This window comes from Heliangelus exortis, chromosome 10, assembly GCF_036169615.1.
Source record: "Heliangelus exortis chromosome 10, bHelExo1.hap1, whole genome shotgun sequence".
NCBI classification, from domain to species: Eukaryota; Metazoa; Chordata; class Aves; order Apodiformes; family Trochilidae; genus Heliangelus; species Heliangelus exortis.
In genome coordinates this window covers 17,846,010-17,867,704 of record NC_092431.1, presented here as the reverse complement: position 1 = coordinate 17,867,704, position 21,695 = coordinate 17,846,010, and the positions used below count along the sequence as shown (strand labels likewise).

At 41.3% G+C, this 21,695-nt stretch overlaps 1 long non-coding RNA gene across 1 annotated transcript; it reads left to right on the top strand.

Annotated features, from left to right (window-relative positions):
• The first annotated feature begins 5,578 nt into the window (after positions 1 to 5,578).
• LOC139800565 (uncharacterized) lies at positions 5,579 to 6,808 on the top strand. Its single transcript, XR_011727795.1, has 2 exons — positions 5,579 to 5,802; positions 6,247 to 6,808. It is a non-coding gene; the product is annotated as an uncharacterized lncRNA (long non-coding RNA).
• Positions 6,809 to 21,695: the final 14,887 nt, after the last annotated feature.

Sequence of the window (21,695 nt, the reverse complement as noted above, 5' to 3'; positions counted from 1 at the left end):
CTTCAGAAGAATGCAGGAGGGAGGTCTCATGAGGCTTCACAAACAGAAATTTCTGCAAAAGGAGGAGAATACAAACTGATAAACCCACAGCATATACAGTCAGAGCTCTTGGGTAGAGCATCACTATAAGCTGCAGCCATGTGCAGTGGTTAGCAACAGTAAATGAAAGTTTCAGAAGTGCCCAAGGGATATAGGAGCAAGGCACATATTATCAGAATAGATTTTACACTCTGGGAATACAAAAATTTGATAACAGAGTTTGGTTTTATATCTCTTTTCTCCCTTCCTTCCTTCCTTCCTGGAGGAGAAGAGTCAGAACATCAACTGAAATAATTACTCCAAAGTCCTGATGCTTTTTTGTGCTGTAATACAGAGCAGGAAATCCTATCAGGTTCACTGTTCCCACTTTCCCCATGAGGATAAACATGCCTGAAATGCCTCAGCTTTCCTGCTGTACTTTTCTTTTGCACCAGCGTTGCCTCTGAGCACACACATTGGCCTTTCCCCACCTCTGACTGCACCACCAGGGGGACAGTTTTGCATTTTATTGGCTTTGGCACTGAAACAGGAGTCAGAAATTGCCCTCTGCTGTTAGCCTTGCCTAGTGCTTATCCTGATTAATTTCCCTGATCCCATTAGCAATGGCAAAAGGGGGAAGCAAGGGGTGGTAAACTGGGGTAGAGAGAGGGAGGAATAAGCAAATGGATGGAGAGGAAAGTGGTAAACATGGAACCATCTTTGCTGTTGGAAAAATGTACAAGGAAAAAATGTCCTCAAAGAGCTTGATAAATCAAGTTTACTCCTTTCAGTGCTTCTCTTTGTCACACATATTCCACTTTGACTAAGTTTCACTTAAAGCTAAGGCAACAGGCAGAGGACAGGATGGAGGCATGAGAAATGCACAGCAGAGCACAAGGATAGGAAAAGCAATGCACATTCTATAGCAGTGAAAAGAAAAAAAAAAGAGAAAAAAAGAAAAAAAGGGAAAAAAAAAAAAAGAGAGAAAAAAAAAAAAAAAAAAAGAATACAAACCCAAGTGCACCCAAGGTTACACAAAGAAATGTACTTGGAAGAGAACTGGAGGGAGATGTGCTCAACACAAGAGCCCAGGTCTGACTGCTGGAAAGGTGGTGGTAATTTATGGAAGTTGCCCAGGGAAAAGTGCACACATGGACAATGCCACCTCAGTAGCATTTTGCACCCACTGTGACCTGGTACCAATGATGAGTAAGCAAAGTGGTGAAGTAGCAGAAGCCATATAGTCATAAACAAACACAGCTGTAGCACCTATTTATCTATTCTGCCTTTTCAACTTCTGATGATCTTCTGAAACTTAATTCCTTCTTAGTGCTCTTTAAGGTCAATCCAAATTTCCCTTTTCCCACCTTCAAGGATGGGCTCACACACCTCAAATAAAATTCTAATCTTGACCTGAATGTTATTGAACAAGAGCAGGCTCAGCTACCACCTCCTCTGGACAACCTGCAGCTCCCAGTGACCTGGTAACAGTGTTTGCTAAAGGAAAATTTTTAGCCTCCTAACTATGAACAAGCTTAAGATTTGAACAAAAAATGTTTAGACTGTCACACAACTCGTGTTATAAAGCACTAACAACTGAGGGGGCAAACTCAGAGGACATTGTCATGGAAAGCCTTTTCCAACCAGAATGATTTTGTGGTTCTGTGTAATTACCCCTCCCCTGGTGTCAGATTGGGATTTTCCCAATCAAAGCCCAGAATCATGGAATAGCTGAGGAAAAAAAGATACCTCTGCCAAGCTGCCTGCTTTGATCCAGTGGCTCAGAGGTGTGTTCACTTGGGTTTTGAGTATCTCCAAGGATGAAGACTCCACAACTTTTCTGGGCAATCTGTGCCAGTGCTCAGTCACCCTCACAGTGAAAAAGCCTTTTTTATGTTTAAGTGGAACTTCTTCTACTGCAGTTTGAGCCCATTGCTCCTTGTTCTGTCACTGGATGCTACTGACAGGAGCTTGACTCCACCATCCTTCCATCCTTCCATCAGATGTTTAGATTATTTCTGTAGGAGAGACTGTGGTGAAGGAAAAGCTCTGCAAACACAAGACTGAAAAACCAAAAGGTCTTCAGTCTTGGCACATGAAAAAATGCCTCACTGCCATTTTGCTATCAATATAATTAAATTTGCAAATTCATCACCTATTCAGTGATGATTCTGTTCATCTGCTTTACTTGTATATTCCTGTTCCTCTGCCTGCTCAGTAATCAGTGGGATTATTTGATAGCAGCCAAGTTATTTTATGTTTACAAATACACCAGCTTGGTTCCAACTGAAAACATCTCCTGTTTTACTTGCATGTGAAACAGAAGTTCAGCCCTGAATAAAGCCATGCTGCAAAACTCTGACCAGACAGCAACCTAGCAGTCAACAATCTCTCTTTTAAGCATCTGGTGAAAGCAACAAAATTCTTTAATCTATTTTTTTTAACATCTGACCCAAACCACAAGAGTTTCTCATTTTTAGCAGAGGAACAAAAGGTGACTTTCTATCAAGATTTATACATGTACCAGCAAGTCTTGCCAGACAGTCTAGGAAAAATCATCAGAGTTTTCTGACTTCAGAAAAATAACAAGTATCTTATTTCACCAAATGTGATGTAATCACTAAATCCAACCTTCATGAAAGAGAAATGCAGCTGCAGGTTTGGGCTCTCCTACCCTTTCCCCCAAATAGCTGACAGTTAGAAGCTTGTAAAAGCTGATGGAGTTTTAAAATCAAAAGTTTGCAACTTTCAAAACACTCTTCATCTCAAATGTCCTCATGTTGCCTTGCCCTGTCATTTCTGGAGGAAATGTCCCAGTGGTGATCATAACAAGGATTTCTTATTGAAAATGTGATTTTCTTTGCTACCTTCAAATTCTACAGAACTGTTCATCCTATATTCACTGAATATTTGATCATGGGTAACTGTTTTCCTCTGTTAGGTTTTGCTCTTACAAAGTAAAACAACTGCTGCAGTTTTGGCACAGCACAGTAGGAAAGAATTTATTTTTTTTTTTAAACTCCTTTTGCATCATAAGCAGTTATTAAATTGCCCTGAAATCAGAATGTATTAGGGTGGTGTGGGAGACAGTTTCTGGCTAAAACTGCAGGCCTGGTAATTAGAGATAATGTTTTATTTCTATCTGTACATCACCGAAAGATAATAACCATAGTGGCCAATGACAGCATTTTTACAGTTTTCCTGCAGAGAAAAAGTGCAGTTTCATGCATGTTAATCATGAAAAAGTCACTCTCATAAAAGTCAATCTCAAGCAAATGAATGTAAGGTAGAAGTAAAACGAATATAGCAAAAATCCTTATTACTACAGGGCAAAGCAGAGGTGGTGTAAGAGTGTAAAAAGCCAGGCTGGGCATGGATAGCTGTTCTGATTAAGGGACAAAGCATTAAGAAAGAACACAACTTGTTAGAGATGTCAATATCAAAGAGTGACTAGAATTACTTAGAAATGGTTTAAGGGAATAAATCTCCAGCAAATGGAATGTACTGAAGAAAGGAGAAATTTAGGTCAGATCTCAGGAAAATACTTCTAACGGTGAAGTACAGAAGGTTATGGAATATTTGCCTGAAGGAAGAGGCATGAGGCATATCCCTGGAGACTTCTAAAACTACACTGGAAAAAGCACTGAAGTATCTGGTACACAATAATCCTACACCAGGAAGGAGAAAGGGTAGATGATCTAACTGGGCTTTTCCATCACTGCTTTCTATGATTCAGTGGTAATTCCACTGGCCAGTTCTATAGAGTTTCAAACACAAAAATCCAACACCAACTCTTAAGCATCTCCTGTTGAATGCAACTGCAACTTATCTCTACAACCCAGCAAAGAATGCAAATGCTCTTCAGAAATTAAAGCAGATCCCATGTTTTAAGTTACTTTTATTTATCTATATTATGATGAGAAGGAAATATATTAAATATGTCATTGTGTTAGTGCTTACAGCAGGGATCAGAGGTGTTCAACCTGGGTACTCACATTAAAATTTCTGAATTTTGAATGGAAATCACACTAATTGAGTTAGAATCTCTTGGATTCTCTACAAACTGTTTATAATGTAGCTCAGCATAAGGTAGAGTGGCACAGAATGTCAGGTGATGTCAGGAAAATGCTCTGTGACAGACTCTGTTTGCTCTGCAGGGCAGGGCCAGGGATGGGAGCTCAGGTACCAGGTCTGGACAATCACCACGTAAACTTTCCTGTAGCTTCAGATGCAAGAGGTGCTTAACACAGTGACCTGTGTAAGAGAATCCCAGAAGGGTTGGAGTTGTCAGGAACCTCAAAGATCATCTAGCTCCAATGCTCCTGCCATGTGCAGGGGCATCTCCCACGAAACCAGGTTGCTCCAAGCCCCATCCAACCTGTCCCGGAACACTTCCAGGGAAGGGGCATCCACAGCATCCCTGGGCAGCCTGTGCCAGGGTCTCACCCCCCTCGTGGGGAAGAATTTCTTCCTCATGCCTAACCTAAATCTTCCTTTTACTTTCCATTACTCTTTGTCCCATCACTACAAGCCCTTGTGACAAGTCCCTCCTCAGCTCTCCTGCATCCCCTTCAGGAACTGGGAGGCTGCCATAGGCTCTCCCCGTATCCTTCCCATCTCCAGGCTGAACCACCCCAACTGTCTCTGCCTCTCCTCACAGGACACCCGCTCCATCTTCCTCACCCTCCTCTGGATCCATCCAGCTGCTAAAGCTTCTTCCCCCTCCGTTCCTACCCCCTCTTCTCTCCCCATCCCCTCCCGCCCTTCCACCTGCAGCAATCAGTGGCTTCTCCCCGCACCCCAGCCCCGCTTTCCGGGCTCCTGAGACAACGTGGGGCCCCTCACAGCCTCGGTTCTCCCCCTTCACCCCCCTAATACCCTCTCATCCCTCCTCATTCCCCCTCATCCTCAGGGCAACTGGGCTGGTGAAGGGACTCGAGCACAGGTCCTATGAGGAGAGGCTGAGGGAGCTGGGGGTGTTGAGGCTGGAGAAGAGGAGGCTCAGGGGAGACCTCATCACTCTCTCCAACTCCCTGAAAGGAGGTTGGAGCCAGGGGGGGGTTGGGCTCTTTTCCCAGGCAACTCTCAGCAAGACAAGAGGGCACAAGAGGTCTCAAGTTGTGCCAGGGGAGGTTTAGGTTGGACATTAGAAAGAATTTCTTTACCGAGAGGGTGGTCAGACATTGGAATGGGCTGCCCAGGGAAGGGGTGGATTCTCCATCCCTGGAGATATTTCAAAAGAGCCTGGATGTGGCACTCAGTGCCATGGGCTGGGAACTGCAGCGGGAGTGGATCAAGGGTTGGACTTGGTGATCTCTGAGATCCCTTCCAACCCAGCCAATTCTATGATTCTATGATCCTTCGCCGCGCCCGCCCCTCCGCAGCTGCAGGAGGAGCAGGGATGGCTCCTCCCGCCAGGACGGAGCTGTCACCCGCACGGCCGGGAAGGGCCGGGAAGGGCCGGGAAGGGAAGGGTTGGGAAGAAGGGCCGGGCGGCCGTCACCCCTCCCCAAGCCGCTCTTCCTCCCTCGTCCCCGGGCTCCGCCTCTCGCCCGCCGCGGCTCCGCCTGGGGCTGCCGAGCGGCCCGGGAAGGGGAGGCCCTCGGCCCGGCCCCATCAGCCTCCTCCTTCCCCCGGCAGCCGAGGTTGGAGCGGCTCAGGCGAAGGGGAATGGGGAGGAGCGGTCTGGCAGGATCGGCTGTGGGAAAGGCTTCTCCCTGAAGCTGGTGTGGGCAGAGGGAACCCAGAACAGCACCGGCTGCTAGGAAGAGGATCAGCCCTGCAGTGAGTAAAACTTCGTTTGGAGCGTTTTGAAGAGAACAGATGGAAACGGTGATGAGTAGAAAATCAGGGGAAACGCAACACCGGTTTATTACCCGGCAGATCATGGAACTGTTTGGGTTGGGAGGGATCTTTAAAGGTCACCTGGTCCAAGCCCTCTGCTCAGGTTCATTACAGCCCCATCCAGTCTGGTCTTCAGTGTTTCCAGGGAGGGGGGATCTGCAGCCTCTCCGGGCAACCTGTTCCAGCGTTTCTCAGCCCTCATTATAAACAATTTTCTTGTATCTAAATTTAAATCTGCCCTCTTGTAGTTTAAAACTGTATCTTTAAAACCCCTGATCGTATTGCTTCAGACCTGACAAAAAAGTTTTGCCCTTTCTTTCTTACAGGCCCACTTCAGGTACTCAAAAGCTGATGCTGCAGATTGTCCTTTCCTCTTTCTTGCAGTCAGCCCAGTCCAGGAGAACAGAAGTCAAACATGAAGTCCTGCCAGGGATGATGCTGAGAATCACAGCATTCATCACACAAAAGGAGACTGAAACATCCTGGCTTGCAGGGCCCAGCAAAAAGAATTCAGAGATTCCTTTGCAGAGGAATCAACGCCACAGAGAACGTTCTGCTATGAGAGCAAGTGAACACATGGACATTAGAACAAATATTTGAACCTCCCTCTGCTGGTGGCTGAAGTCCTGACATTACCTTGAGATCAGCACAGTGTAGGCAAGAAGCATAACCTGCATTTCAAGACTATAAAAGCGATTAATTTGTGGTGGTGTCTGCAGTACTACTGCTTGGTTGGCCTCTCAGTTTTACATTCCCCCTACCTCTACATAGCCAGTTCAGAAAGGATGAGACAGCCCTGTTATAAAACAGCAAACCTAATGTCATTTGGGTGCTCTCCACCCAAAAGGCAATGCAAAAATACAATGGGGACAGCCCCTACTCACCTGTCTGATGAATGCAAGGTGGGCACAGGGCATGGAGCTCCAGTGGTAGCACAGCCTCTCTGTGGGAAAACAACCCCCAACAGGACAAGCTGGATGGAGCAGCAGTGTCATTCTGTGGGGAAAAAGGCAAATACAGAATTTGGTGTGTAACAGGAAACTGCTATGTGAGACAAGTGAAGTAAACCTCCTGCTTTATTTAGTATTTTTAAGGCATCAGCCACGATTGCAGTGCCTTGGTTTTGGCACCACGTTTCAGGAATTATGTTGATAACTGGAGCAGAGAGCAGTAAGAATGATCAGGTTAGAAAAACACAACCCTCAATGAAAGATCAAAAGAACTGCAATTATTTCATCTCCAGATGGAGAGATTGAGGAGGAATACGGTCACAGTTTCAAAGGAAAGGAGTAATTTGTTCTCTGTGCCTGTCATGAACAACAAGTAAGAGATTTAAATTGCAGAAAACTTTTTTTCAGTGATAAGCAACAGTGAGATGTTGAAACATTGCCCAGGGAGGTTGTGGTATATTTGTCACTAGAGAACAAAGTAAACAAACATACTGGAAGACTGACATAGCCAGACTGGAACTCTTAATGGGGATGAACTTTACAAGAGGTAGAGATCTCTTCAATTTTTTTGTTACTGTATTATGAGAGAAAAAACGCTATTTTGCTTCATACACAAAAAATGGGGATACTGTTTCCATTATTTCCTGGCTTACTGCAAGAATTGAGAAACCACTGAAGTATTTCTGTATCTTAGCCCCCCCCCATCAATAAAATTGAGGTAGTGATGCACAATTTATGAAGATAACTGTGTGCCTGCAATGTATTATTGTAACCTTGTGAGCGTGAGAAAGCAGGTAGTGTAGAAATGTAAAATATTTCCGGACCCTCTGTTTCTTTTTCATGCTGGCACTGCTTTAAATACTGTAATTTGTTTTCCTTTCTTCTCAAAGAGTTTATAGGCTAAGTGCACTCTACTAGCAACACAAGTACAGTCATTCCCAAAGAGGGACAAAACAGAGTTCCTGTGGTTTAATAGAACACTGAAACTGAGAAGTGCCTTTAGGTTACATCCCCCCCCCAAACCCTGACCACTACATGACTACTACAAGTTTTTTAGGGTTTTTTTAATCATGTAAATTTCACCAGAAGAAATTTCTAGTTCAGAATCAGTGATCCTTTCTGCTCACTTGTTGAAAGCTCTCCTCTAAAAAAAAAAAAAAAAATCTACCTCTCTTAAACAGTGAACACTTAGAGCCAGCACTAGCAGTGAATGTTTAGAGGACCTGTCCAACTAAAGCAGAGCTGAAGTACCTCATTAGTACTTCCCTTTCAAAATGCAACAATGGCTTGGATTCACTAAAACTTTAAAACATTCTTTGTTGTTAATAAGGTCGATCTTTAAAGAAAAACAAAGCAAGTAAACATGGCACACTGTATAATCCAGAGAGTTCAGATGCATTCAAAATACTGATCCTAAATTGAATAAAGCTTTTAAAATTTATTATAGAGACTTCTTTCTTATTACAAGCACTTAATTTCTGCAACAATATCCAGAATAAAGCCTGCCCTTTCCTGACATGCCAGCTCCTGCTCATTCCCCTCAGTGAGCAGGGCAGGCAGCCTGGGCAGTGTCCAGGACAGAAATCATGCATGGGGAGAGCAAGAGGAACAGTGCTGGAGGTGGAAATACAGAACAAGACATCAGAAAGCCCTGCTTGGCTCTCCACAGGAACTTAATCCTCACCCCTGCTGTTTGCACTGTAAGACTATTTGCAAGTCCAGTTGTGACAAACATTTTTCCTGAGGACATGTATATATGTATCACTTATTAAAGTGACTGGGATTATTTACACATACCTTGTTCCTCCTGTGTGCATCTACATTTAAATGTTTAAGAACACAGTTCTGGAAAAATAATTAAAAAAAAAATAATTTCCTTTTAGTATACCACCTGCTGAGATGATTAAATAACTAATACTTTGTAAGTTCTCCAGCTCTCAAGAGACTTCTTGCATTTGGTTTTATTTGTAGAAGTGTAAAATTCCTAATTTCTATCTATCTTAAGTCAAAATGCACTGCAATCAACTCACTCTCTTCAAACAAATCATTATCAGAGCTGCTGCTGTATTCCATTGCTCTTCGTTCTCAGCACTGCTTTTAAACCTGGAGGCAAGTACTACAAACTACATTTAAAAGCATATTTGTACTATTTTAACAAGTAGAGTTCTACACAGGAATTGGATTGCTTTGCTCTATATGGTGTATTTGAGGATGCTGGGAAAGGCATTGCAAAGGTGTGATCAGCAATGAAATCAAGGAAAGTCAGGCACTTAACCCTCACTTGTGCTTAGCAAAGGCCTTCTCTGGCTTCTGCTAGTAAAAAAACTTCATGGAAGTTGTGAAGAGAGAGATGATAAAAAATATTATTAATTGGGGGGGGCTGATCATTATTTAGTAGAATATATTACTGTCAGTCTTTATTTCTGCAACACTCTGAGGTTTCAAGGGGTAGCACTATCACTGCCATCTCTCTTCTGTACCTGGGGAAATGCTTCAAAACCTTCTTCAAAATCTTTCACCAGGAAAATCTGTGAGAGTCAGTTCATGACTTGTGTCAGCTTACTGTTCAATAATATTTTTCTGGTGTGCAAAGCTATTTGGAGTGATAGCTCTTCTCTGTTCCCAGTCAGAGACTGTGATACTTTCTGGCTAGCTGACACCACAGAACAGTACAGTTCAGTTACTAAGAGATTTTTTTAAGTGCTACCAAAACTGCCCCATTGTACCTAATTGAAGCACTCAAATCAAAACTACAAACTGGAGTAGGTAACACAGCTCCTGGAATCAGCTGGAGAGGTCGTGAGTAAGGCAAGAGGGGCTGCAGTTTTGGAAAAAGACCTCGTTTGAGGATGGAGTACAGAAGAAAACAGCCCAAACTATCCTGAACAAGTTGTGAAGGGGTATGAATCAAGGAGGGAAGTTAAAGATGAGCAAGGAGTTTATTTTATTAAGGTTATTGAAGTAGATGAAGAAATAGTGGACCTGCAAACCAGAGGGCTGAGGTGAGTTCAGGCATGATGAGGTGCTGGAATCAGAGAGCCAGTCTGATGAACTAGGGCCAAGAACTGATGGAAGAGAAGGGAGAAACCTGTAGAAAATGTTCAAAGAAAGGAGATGGCATCAGAGAGTAGCAGGAAGTGGGCAAAAAGTGAGTGTACAATCAGCCACTGCAAAAAAGTCCAGAGAAGTCAGGAAGCTGGGAGCCAGCGTTAATCAGTCAAGGACTGGAACAGGCAGGGATTAAATATGGAATCATTAGTAAGAACTGATTAAGTGAAGAGAACAGCCTGGAATGAGGGCAGAATAAAAAAGGACTAGGAGAATACAGGGTATAAAAGGTCACACTTGTCCTTTTGACAGAAATCCCTTTGAAACCCAGCTGCCTGTGGAACCGACTGCCCAAGTCCTCTTACATTAAAGGTGGGGACCATGCAGCAGAACAAATTCAGGTTTCTGCAAGAGACCTAAAGTTACAGAAGCGCAGGTGTAGATGCCTGTGTGGCACTATGTGACAAATACAGAGCAGCATCTTCCAAAGAGAAGAGGAAGTTTTGCCAAACTATGTACTCAGAGAGCACCAAATGCCAGAGCCACACAGCCTCCTGTGTGTGGCTGTGATCACACTTAACATCCCATGTGCTCATTTTCCCAATAAGGTGCTCAATTTGGTGATTTTTCAGAATAATTTTAAACAATAAATTAATATAGTTAATCAGTGCCCTTAAACCTTTGTGTTTTGTTACAAGGAATTACTTTTGAATAACTAAATGTGGGATTTATTAATGCTATTTACTTAGTAAATGTTCACCATTCTCAAAGCTTTAAATTATTACAAAGCAACTGATTGTTTTGCTTTCAGCTACACGTATTAGGGCAGCAAGAGCCTCCTTGAAACAGGTTCTTAATCCTCATTAAACTGGAGAGCTGTCAGTAAATATAATGTGATATTAGAATATGTAACAGTTTCAGATCCTGTTGTCTCAAACCTGGTCACAAGAGCAAATATTCTGTACAATTAGTGAAAGATGAAGATGTCTGGAAACACAAGGATGTAATGCTACAAGCACACTTAAAAACAGGGACCACATTTTAAGAGAGACTGTGGGATTGGAGCCAAGGTACACATGTATCAGCCCTGATTCAACCAAATTACTCTTTAAAATGTGCTTGTAATGCTTCAGATACTCAGATCCAATGAATTTAAGGAGAACCAGTAAAAGCTACAGGATAGCTCATGAACTAACAGAAATATTTGTTCCAATAGACCAAGATACCATAATTTAAGAAAATTAAGACTTTTAATCTACTTAATGTAATTTAAAGAGTCGTTTAAGTGATACTATTTACAGCATGCTATGATTATCTTATTTTCAAATTTGGATACAGGTTTTTTTATACATATAATACATTAGAACAGCTACAGAGAAGCCAACAAGAAATCCACCCAGTCCAGAATGCTCCATGTCCAATGGGACCCAACCCAGTAGGCAAAGGAAGAGACTCCTGATGGACTTGGAGTGTTTGTGAGCTCTTTGTAGCTCGAGGACTTCATTGAGCCAAAGTTAGAGGCTTAATAGTTCTCAGTCTGCTGTGCTTTGGAAATGTGTCCTGTCATTTTTATGAGAACATTAACCTGCTTGTCATACTTCCTGAAGGATTCATCAGGATAATGCAAAATAAATTGTGCATAGTTTCATGCCAGATTTCGAGATCAGCTGTGATGCAGAACAGATGAACTTTTGAAACAGGATTAGATAAGCTGCTTAATTGAGTTGAGATTCCTTAGGAAAGCTACTGGGGTGGCTAAAAACAGAGTAAAGGATTCTGCAGTTCTGGAAGAAGACATGCACAGTGTCAAGAAGTCAATGCTGGAATTAGAAGAAAAGGTGAAAAAAAAAATCTCTCTCTTGATAACAGAAAAATCCATCCAGAATGAGTATATTATGATAAATTTCAGAAAATGACAGAAAGGTAAATAACACTGGATAGAAAGCAGACTAAAAAAAAGTTGCAAAATCAGATCTCTCACTTCTGAGACAGCAAAAAGCATCCAGTAAATACAACTGCTGCAATCCCTGCTGCTCACCCCAAATCTTAAAAAAAAAAAAAAAAAAAAAAAAAAAAAAAGGGGTTTGGATGAATAAAACAGGTCTTAGATGAGACAAGGAAGTTTTTAGGATGCATGATTCTAGAATTTCTGTGCAAACCCAGAAATGAGAACTTGAGTTCCTTCTTAATGCATCAAGGCTATTGCCCACATTATGGAACAGCATGGGCTGATATGAACATATTTGTAAAATGAAAGATTTGGCACTAAGAATCTGGCAGGTATCTTGTGTGCCTTTTGGGGCAGGTGTGTTGGGAGCCCTGCAGAGGCAGTAAATTCAAGGAGGCAGTGACCTTGAGCAAGCTGAGTTGGCTCTTTTGGACAGAATATGTGCAGCATGCCCTGGGAAAAACCCACCAGGTTTATGCACTGGTTTTCTAGTTACTCTGCCTTGTTAAAACAGGTATTTTATTAAGCCCTTGGTTGTCAGGCCTTTCTTGCTGAGATCCAGAAAAAATCATGCTCTGTCTCCATCTCTTCCCAGCCTGTCAGTTCCATGGACTGAATGCCCATTCCTGTTTGGAGTCTACTGAAGGGTAAAACTAAACTTATTTCATCCAACAGGCACTCAGTTTGTACACTCAGAGCAATCCATGATTTGAACAAAAAGTCCCAGCAAGTGGGGTGATCCCAGCAAGTGGATTGTGTTCATAATTACAAATGTAAAGGCACCCCTGATTTCAGTTTATCATGGAAGTAGACTCTATTTTTTTTTTTTTGAGCAAGTACTGTCTAGTAAGTTCTGAGGAAAAATGGGAAACAGGATAGAGAACACAGGAATAAAAGGGAAAAAGGATTTAATGTTTTGAAGGACACGTTTCAAGATTAGGTTAGGCAGTTCATACAAAAACCCTGAAAGCAAGTAAATGTATAATAAAGAAGAACTAGAAAGTAACTTTCTCAGGGGACACCAATTGTTTTGTATAAGAGTTATATTACAAAAACTGTAGGACAAATTCTGTTTTATCTTACACCAACATATAATCACAGCTGTGTGAAACTTCCCTAGAAACCTCTCTCCTCAGTGTTCTACAGGTAATTTTCTCCAGAGCTGTTAGCTCACAAAATTTGTGCTACTTCATGCTGCTAAAAATTTTGAGCATGGGATACCATGACTGGATCTGCAAGAATCCCCTTGTTGAAGAATCTAAATTTCAGTTTGAATTTTAGGTTATTTTAAACTCCAGACATGGTGTTATTCTAAGTTAAAGGACAGCATCTGCACTACTCCAGACATTTCAAGCCCTACTACTGCATTTTAGATTTTGCTCCAAAAAATGAATGTTTTTGAACTGGGAGACACATCCCAGTTTTCTTACTCCAACTGAGTTCCATGAATACACTTGGCTGTCTACAAACAGCAATGTGCCACCACAACCCAGGGCTCCAAACTGTTAACATTAAAAAAAAAATAAATAAAAAGAGAGGAGATATCAATTATTTAATTTGCATAACCTGTAATGTGAGCAGTTTAGAGAACACACCATATAGAGAGAAGCTCACCAGCATCCTGTAGTATAATATATTCAAAACAAGAGTCACTTGTAATTATAGTACTGTTTCTATTAAATATCTGAAATTACTTTCCTTATATGCCCAGAAGGACTCTCTCTTCAGAAAGGAAGAACTCTGGGGGAAAGAAGAATCAGAGAAGAAAATAGAAACAGCAGAATCTTTCAGACCAGATTAAAGTATCTTTTTGTGAAAAAAAAATCTTGGTAAGCATCTGTAACCCATTATGTCAGGGAAAGGGAAGGAGAAGGGGAAGGCTGAGTCCTCCAATAAAATGAAGCTCAGTTCAGGTAAATTAATTTTTGTGCATGTAGTGAGGCAGAACAGTAACAAAAACCACAGGCTGCAGTGAGCTGGCAAGGTGAGTCTTTGCAAAAAACTTCTGTGATTTAATTTAATAAATAAAAAGTGAGAAGGAAAGGAAGAAATTGCACATGAAAGAAATTTAAAATGCCTGAAGGGTAGGAACAGATATTGATCTTATTGATTTCCATCCACTCAATCATAAACTAAAAGTTTTCTTCCTTAATCTAAACATTCATGGTCTTGAAAGAAATGTGAAAAAGCTCTGAATATGACAAAAATGAAATAATCAACAGGTAAAATGTTGTCTTCATATACACAGCATTGCTTTAATTGTTGGAGGGTAATAAAACTGCAAAGTAGGTATTTTATTTTTTTTTTAGCTCAAGAATCTCTATGAGGATAAATAAATACATAAAGAAATAATTAACTGTGTTTTGGAGGGTAGATTTACCATCTGGTTTTGACTTCTCTATTGATCAAGGAGTTCTGTGGCTGGAGAATGCCCAGTCCACAGCAAAATCTTCATTCTATAAATGTCAACATGGGTTTCAGTTACATGTGGAGAGTCAAACATCTGGGAAATCCTCCTCTTCACCCAAGGATTTTTTTTTTATAAGACTGCTTACAAACTCCTGTACAGGCAGGAAAGAAATTAGAAGGAACAGCCATACACCACTGATTGAATCTTTTAGTAATCCTGGGATAAATCCTGAAGAAATCTCACTCTCCAGGCTTACCCCAGGTTGCAGATGTTAAGTGATGGCATTAGTAAAACAAATTCAAGATTACTGCAAGTGCAGAAAAATAAGGCAGAGGAAATGAGTTGATTAATCACATTTTGCCTCTTTACCCTAAGAGAAATTGCAATATGTTGCTTCATAAGGCCACTTCAAGTACAACATGATGATACATTGGTTTGCATGCCCAGCAATTTTATCTGTCACTGGCTGGGGTATCTCTCCAGCTGGGTTCCAAATGGCAGTTCCAACCCAGCAAGAAAAAAAAAAGCAAACAAAAACCCCACAAACAAACCAACCAACCAACCAACCAACCAACCAACCAACCAACCAAAAAACCCCAAGGAACTCAACAGACTTAAGGAATGATTTATCTAAATTCTTGTCTGAATATTTTCATAAGAAAAACCCAAATTTACTTTTATCTTGTCCAAGTCACTCTAGAGCTTTTTTTTTTTCCTTCTCCTGTCTTAATTTCCTTCTAAGAAATCAGAAAATTTTATCTGTGACTGGCTGGGATGTCTCTCCAACTAGGTCCCAAATGTCAGTTCCAACCAGCAAGAAAAAAAAACCCAGAAAACAAACAAACAGAAACCCCCAACAAACCAAACAGAAACAAACAAACAAAAAAAACAAAACCAAGGAACTCAACAGACTTAAGGAATGATTTATCAAATTTTTATCTGAATATTTTCATAAGAAAAACCCAAATTTACTTTTATCTTGTCCAAGTCACTCTAGAGGTTTTTTTTTTTTCCTTCTCCTGTCCTAATTTCCTTCTAAGAAATCAGCAAATTTTATCTGTCACTGGCTGGGGTATCTCCCCAGCTGCGTCCCAAATGGCAGTTCCAACTCAGCAAGAAAAAAAAAAACCAAACAAAAACCCCACAAACCAACCAACCAACCAACAAAACCCAAGGAACTCAACAGACTTAAGGAATGATTTATCAAATTTTTAGCTAAATATTTTCATAAGAAAAACCCAAATTTACTTTTATCTTGCCCAAGTCACTGTAGAGCGTGGGTTTGTGGTCTTTTTTTCCCCCTTCTCTTATCCTAATTTCCTTTTAGCAAATCAGGAGGTGTTTCTAATTCATCCCTGATGTGTGTGTGGCTCCTGACTCAGCTGCTTCCAGTTGATGATGAAGTTCCAAGGAAGTTCCAAGCCCCTCTGGAGGAGGTGGCTGTCCTGACATGGATCTCAGCCACGTTCAGCTCAAGCTCTGTGCCTTCCAAAGGACACCATAACCCCTTTTCCACCTGGGATGAGAAGACACTCCCTGTGTGGGAGTTTTGGGGCTGATCCCAGGAGTCACAGAACTGATCCTATGGATACTCAGAGCCAAGCAGGCTCCCAGTGCTTTGATAAATTGAATTAATAGTAAAATATTTAATCCAAGTGCATTTCCATACACAAAGCATGCTGCACTCCTAAGCCCTTTTAGAGATTTCTCTAATGCTGTGTTTTAGTTCTCAGGTTTCTAAATAGAGATTTCCTTAATTGAAGCATAAAGAATCTGAGAATCTCTTTTTTTTAAGAGGGTATTACATATTTTTTTTCAAGTTCAAAGAACCAGACTGTTCAGTAAATTTAGCTCTTCATATTCCAGAATTCCAAGGATAAGTGAAGTTACATCATGTGAATTATGAAGTGATAATGTCTTTAGTTCTGCCCCAATCAGAAGTGCAACTGTTTAAGGCTTGTAATAATCATGTTCAAACATATTCAGATTATAATTACTTTTCTTCTGATAATGATAGCCTGTCTGATTGGATGATTACCTATTTGACTTTGATAAGTCTCGAAGGTCAAAGAAGATAATTACAGACATCTGTTTTCTAAGAAAAATAAAGTCTTGGAAAATAATATTTAAAGTGACATCTAAAAATAAGCATTTTAGAGCCGTGTTGCTCGTGTGAAAGTCACAGACAGGCAAAGAAAGTAACAAAAGCAAATTGTAAAATAAAAGGAAATTTGAAAAGTAAATTGTAATGGAAAATTGTAACAAAAAACAAAATTGTCTACTGGTTGCAGAAGACCTTGTCTGCCTCCTTGGAATGTGAAATCTTAACCAAATAGTGCTAACAGGAAAGAGGTGTCATGTCACCTGTAACTTTGCATCCTACACAAAGAAAAAGTCATAAACCTTTAAGCAGGAATCCAGGAATTTTGAAACCCAAGAAGTGTTCTGCAGTGTAGGCCTTCCAGGGCAACTTTTTTTCCTCCCATGAAATCACAGGCTTTAGAACTTTCCCTGAACAACAGAAAAATTAACATGATGCAAAAGGCTGTTTGTCCCTACAGCCTCAATTTTACTTTTTAAGAATAATTTAATTTATTCCAGTTCACCACCAGCCTCAATGACTCCCATCTACCTCTTTTGAAAATGATCCACCTGCATTTAGGGAGCAGTGTGTGTATGCAGGACTCCACACAGAGGCAGTACAACAAGGAGAAAATGTCTTTAAATTTCATCAAGCAGTTATGGGCATTTATTAGAGGTAGTTTTCAGAACCTGTACTCTTTAATTCCTAATTAATTCCTAATTTGGTCTAGCAACAAATGCTAGAAATTATAGCAGCCAGAAAAATGGACATGTCCTGGGAAAATTGAAAATGTCCTATAAAAAAACCACAGGACTTGCAGTTTCAGTGTGAGGTCCTGTTGTCAAACTGTTTCCTGGAAAAAGGATTGTAGGATGCCCAGTGTGATACCAAACAAGTTGGGTATCTCACTCCTAGGAAAGCATCATAGCTGAAAAACTGAGCTGAATGACTGACCCCAGAGAGAAATCACTCCCAGCACAATTTTCCACCCCTGACTCCTTCATATCCATGCAGCTTTCTCTGTATTCCTCTCTTGACATCACTTGGTGCTCTTCAGGGTCAGAAGGAGCCATGGATTTGTTTGGAAGCCTAAGTCTTGCTTCCCCATGTAACAACTATGCTGCCTTGGTTTTGGGGGGGTTTTTTTTTTTTTTGCCTTTTTTTTTTTTTTTTTTTAAGCAGCTAAGTCACTCTACCCCAAAGGTTCCCAGCTCTCAGTATTGTTCTCTTGTATTTCTAAAACCTCACTTTATGTACCTGCAGCTTTTGTGAATTAAGGACATTCTCAGCACCCAACCAAAGGTGTAGCTACCAAAACACCATCCTGTTTGGAGCATCCAGCATCCTTCTCCCACATGAAATCTCAACAACATTTCACAAGAAGTATTCCAACAAAGTTCTCTGAGCTCTGTGCCAGCCTTCATATCACCTAGCATTTGATTCCACAGAAAAGATTGTTTGGAAAACACAGGAGAAAAATCTGTAACACAACACACTTCAGCTAGGATTTAAATTTTTTTATCTGTGAGGTACAATACTGAGACAGAATTATCTATCTTTTGAACAGTATAAATGAATTTATAAATAAATAAATAAATTAAGCTTTACTTCAGGGATTGAGCATCAAAAGAAAAGGTCTCATTACCACCCTTAGAACTTCCAGAGAGGAGCAAAGTCTGTGCACACTTGTTTGCCAGATTCTCTCAGCATTCTAACAAAGTTTTACTTAAAATCATAGAATTGGCTGGGTTGGAAGGGACCTCAGAGCTCATCAAGTCCAACCCTTGATCCACTCCCGCTGCAGTTCCCAGCCCATGGCACTGAGTGCCACATCCAGGCTCTTTTGAAATATCTCCAGGGATGGAGAATCCACCCCTTCCCTGGGCAGCCCATTCCAATGGCTGATCACCCTCTCTGGAAAGAAATTCTTTCTAATGTCCAACCTAAACCTCCCCTGGCACAACTTGAGACCTCTTGTGCCCTCTTGTCTTGCTGAGAGTTGCCTGGGAAAAGAGCCCAACCCCCCCCTGGCTCCAACCTCCTTTCAGGGAGTTGGAGAGAGTGATGAGGTCTCCCCTGAGCCTCCTCTTCTCCAGCCTCAACACCCCCAGCTCCCTCAGCCCTTCCTCACAGGACTTGTGCTGGATCCCTTCACAGCCTCCTTGCTCTCCTCTGGACCTGCTCCAGCACCTCAATCTCCTTCCTGAGCTGAGGGGCCCAGATTCCTTTGGCTTCCCAGTTCTTTTCCTCCCCCAGTTTTTTGTGCCTGGGCTGCTCCATTCTGATCCCACTGTGATGCCAGCTTGCATGCCCAGGCACTGCATTCCTCAGCTTTCTGCCCTGCTTCCCCTGGAGATCAGGAGATGGCTAAAGAGAGGCACAACATCTTGGCAGTTTTGCCCTATTATCTTCCTCCACAATTCCCTTCAGAGCCCTCTTTTTCTCCTGATGCCCCAAAGAAAAGCTGTGACAACAGTCAGACTGTCAGCACCCTGAAAATACTGCCTGGCATTTTGCCAGCATCATCCTACTGCTTCCTCATGTTTCCTTCTCTTTTTAGTTCATCTTAATCGCAGCCTCTTTGGAGCAGTCATCTTTTTGTTCTGTATTTTTTAATTTTTTTTTTTTTTTTTCCCCACAGAACGTATTTCTGAGTAGAATAGAAAGGGGAACTAAACAAACACAGCAAAACCCCCAGCTAAGGATCAGGTACACAACATAAATAACAACAAAACTAAAGGGCTTCACACTTTCTTTGAGAAAATAGAGCAGGGCAGAGCCTGAGGAGCTGCTGGTAAACTCAAGCCACAGTTGTAAGGAGTTTACATAAATTCTGCTGGCACACTGTCTCATTTCTAAAGGATGACAGAGTATTTCTAGGAAGCATTTCTGGCAAAATGTTATTTAAAAACGTATTTTATCAGAAACCAGAAATATTTTAGTTTAAAAATTAAGAAAAAGCATTTTGCCAGTCCTGTTGTAGGCCAGACCCCACACATCACTGCACTCTAGGTGTAATCCTGAGTCAAGTTTTACTATGAATGCAGCTATGGTACAGCGAAACTCAGCATTACAAATCTTTTTCTTCTCCCCTGTGTCTCATGAGTTGAAGTATTTGAGGAAAGCATCTCACCTGTCCATTTAGAGCTTCTCTTTATTCTCTGTTTCAGATGAAGGAATTTCATACACCCAGTTGCTCAGTTCAGTCCAGCTCTCCCTAGAAGCCCTTTTCCATCATCTCATCCAGCCTTGCTCTCAGGAGTTTCTGGTGATCAAGCCAGTTTGCAATAGCCTGGCTACAGCTCTTCTGCCTGACGTGGATAATTAATTTTTTTCCCCTTTAGATTTCACCCTTTTACTTCTAGCACACCACTCCATATAACTCTTCTTCATCCTTACTACCTACATAGTCCAAATCCCCAGAAACATGTGGCTTTTCTAAGCTAAACCCTCACATTCCTCCAATCCCTCCTCACAAACAGTTTTTTTTCCCAAGGCTCATGATGGAGTTGGTATTGACTGAGACGTGGGAAAGTCTCAATAAATTCCCAGTTCTGCTGCCAGGCTTCAGCACGAGGAGGCTTCAACATGAGGAGGTACAACTGAAACAATCCTACAAGAAATATGGGTTTAGAGACCATGAATTGTGGAATGTTCAGTGCTTTGCTTCAATGGACACTCTGAGACAGAGAGAGGGAGAAATTCAACGTGTGTGTGACCCCACTAACTCACCTCTTAAATCCATGCTCTTCATCTGACCCAGTGACCATGGCCTTACACAGAAACTCAGCTTCTTGTGTCCTGCCATCATCAGAGTGACACCTCCTTAGTTGCTATGCTTATTTCTTAGCCACAGAAAAACATGAATTTCTATCATTTATTCATCTACCTCAAGGCCCAACTCTTCAAATCTGTGTGCACATATGACAATTGGATTGCTTGCTTGAACCTCACCACACAAAAATAATTTAAATTAGGGATGTGTGCTGTAGATAGTGGATTCACATCATCAAGGTGCTAAAATTAGGAGTGAACAACAGCAAAAAGCAGAACTAGAAATGCTGAGGTTTGGCTTATTTGGTCTGTGTAAGAACTTATTGCTGAATTTTATTACTCTGGCACTCCTGGAATGAAGCAAACATCCCTTCCAAACCCAGAAGATATTATAGATTTGTTTAGTTCCACTTTCTATTCTACTCAGAAATATGTTCTGTAGAAAAAAAAATTAAAAATTAACAATACTTATGAAAACTGAGCTACTCTTGGACTTTCCAAGCCAGCCTGATGGTTGATGCATTCCACAACTTGCAGGATGTGTTACCTTAACTCACTTTTGGGAGTTTCTCTGTGACCATATGAGAAGACCCATTGCCTCACCTATAGTTTAAATTCTGTACAATCAGGGTGAGTAAAATGTAAAATTTGTCCATGAGCTGCTGGTTATTGGATGCTAACTATGCTCTCTGATGACTCAAACAACAACTATCACAGAAACTTCAGTTAAAAAAAAAATAAAAAAGGTTGAGAAGTCTCAATCACTTCTTTTTCAAACAAACAAAAGGAGATTCTTCCCTTTAAAAAAAAGATAACACTGCCCTCCTTTGGATCAGACATCAATATTCTTCAGTTACAAACATAGCAGGAGGAGTGAAGTCAGGTATTGGATCTTATAACCTGTTTCCTATGTAAGGTCCACCTTGGAAGAGACAAATTTACAAAGTTGTAGACTTAACTGAAAAGTAAATGGAATAGCAAAACAGAAGCTGTGCCTGCCATTTCTAACTGTAAATAAATACAGCTTGTATAAGGTCATTAAAAATCAGGTGAAAGACAGAAGGCAGATAAACTACAATGAATCTCATTTGAAATCAGAGCAACTATCAGTGATAAAAATTTAGAAAAATAAAAAAATTAAAAAATCATGGGTTTAAATCTTATCTAAAAGATCCCACCCACAGAAAAACACACATCCCATGCCATGTTTGGGGCAACAAGGCTGGTGAAGGGATCCAGCACAGATCCTGTGAGGAGAGGCTGAGGGAGCTGGGGGTGTTGAGGCTGGAGAAGAGGAGGCTCAGGGGAGACCTCATCACTCTCTACAACTCCCTGAAAGGAGGTTGGAGCCAGGGGGGGGTTGGGCTCTTTTCCCAGGCAACTCTCAGCAAGACAAGAGGGCACAAGAGGTCTCAAGTTGTGCCAGGGGAGGTTTAGGTTGGACATTAGAAAGAATTTCTTTCTGGAGAGGGTGATCAGCCATTGGAATGGGCTGCCCAGGGAAGGGGTGGATTCTCCATCCCTGGAGATATTTCAAAAGAGCCTGGATGTGGCACTCAGTGCCATGGGCTGGGAACTGCAGCGGGAGTGGATCAAGGGTTGGACTTGATGAGCTCTGAG